Here is a 1,273-nt window from a genome sequence, read left to right as displayed (position 1 = left end):
AAATCTTCTAAATTTTTGGACAATATGTCCTGATAAAGAGTACATTTATATATACATGTTTAAGCCAGAATGATTTGACAGTTAAAAATCACTTCCCTACGACTTAAATGACGGCATTTTGAATTAGAGCTGCAATATAGGCTGACTGGTGGTGAATTTTTTTTATCTTAAGGAAGGAAGCAGATGTGATGGCGTCTGTACCAAGTGTGAGTCCATCTCTGTTGATTTTGGACCCGATTGCACATTTAAAGCATCCGATCAACTCAGAGCAGAATTGCATCAACCTTCCATCGCTCCTCCTTTGCCTCCCAGACTAAGAGGAAGCAGTTTTATTATTTAGCGTCCAACATTATTACTGCAGGTCCTGTATCTATACAGAGTGCTGGGGTTGTCTGACCTGCTCCACTCGATGTCTGGTCTGTAGGTAGGGGTCATAACGTGCTCGGATCGCCCTCATGGACGTTGGCTTTTAGAAACACAGAATAAAAACAATAAAGGGAAAGAACATGGCAGCATTTTTCAGTCAAACTCTTGAGATTATTCCTAAAAACAAGAACTTTAGATTAAGGTTGACTTATAGAGTAGAGCCTGACCTCATAGCCGGTATACGACTGTGTGGAGTATTCAAAATCAGAGTCAGGTCCACCGGGACAGTAGCTGCCAAGGACAAAAACAGACAAACATGTAAATAAATGGAGTATTAGGAAACCAAGGCATTCTTAAACGGAGACATAGAAACAAAAACAAAAAACCCTACAAGTAGCTACTCAAACATTTTTACTTCACACAGAGGTTTATACTGCATACATGAGTACAGGGTAATACTCACACACAGATGTTTCCAGTGAAGCTAATGTGAGGACATCTATGTGGTTTGCACATCACAGCCACCACTGCAATCTGTGGAAACAGACCCAGGAGACGAACATTTGCCTTTGTTCATTTTCTGACAACAAAGAGCTGCTATCATCCAATCATTCCATAAATCAGACATTTAACCAACTGCTAACCTCGACTTTTAGATTAAAGTGTTAACACAGAACGGGAAGGGGGCTGAAGTCGATCCACCGCTCTAACGTAGATGAGAGAACGAATGCACAACTAATGCAGCAGTAGCACCGATCGCCTATGCTAAGCACCTAGCTTGTTTTAGCTACAATTATACTCAACCTTCTGATGGTAAATTTTGTATTTTATTTTTATCTAGTATTTAATGGGATTGTTCCTTCTGTAAAGTGACCAATGTGAGCAAAGGCCGATGCAATAACACATG

At 40.2% G+C, this 1,273-nt stretch overlaps 1 long non-coding RNA gene across 1 annotated transcript; it reads right to left on the bottom strand.

The window, feature by feature from the left end:
- Positions 1 to 370: 370 nt before the first annotated feature.
- Positions 371 to 902, bottom strand: LOC107102933. The gene is made up of 3 exons (XR_001482148.1): positions 830 to 902; positions 594 to 657; positions 371 to 466 (listed from the first exon to the last, which is right to left on the bottom strand). It is a non-coding gene; the product is annotated as an uncharacterized LOC107102933 (long non-coding RNA).
- Between the last annotated feature and the right edge of the window lie 371 nt (positions 903 to 1,273).

The sequence above is a fragment of the Cyprinodon variegatus genome, unplaced genomic scaffold (assembly GCF_000732505.1).
Source record: "Cyprinodon variegatus isolate N-32 unplaced genomic scaffold, C_variegatus-1.0 Scaffold1344, whole genome shotgun sequence".
NCBI classification, from domain to species: domain Eukaryota; kingdom Metazoa; phylum Chordata; class Actinopteri; order Cyprinodontiformes; family Cyprinodontidae; genus Cyprinodon; species Cyprinodon variegatus.
This window is presented reverse-complemented; position numbering and strand designations above follow the sequence as displayed.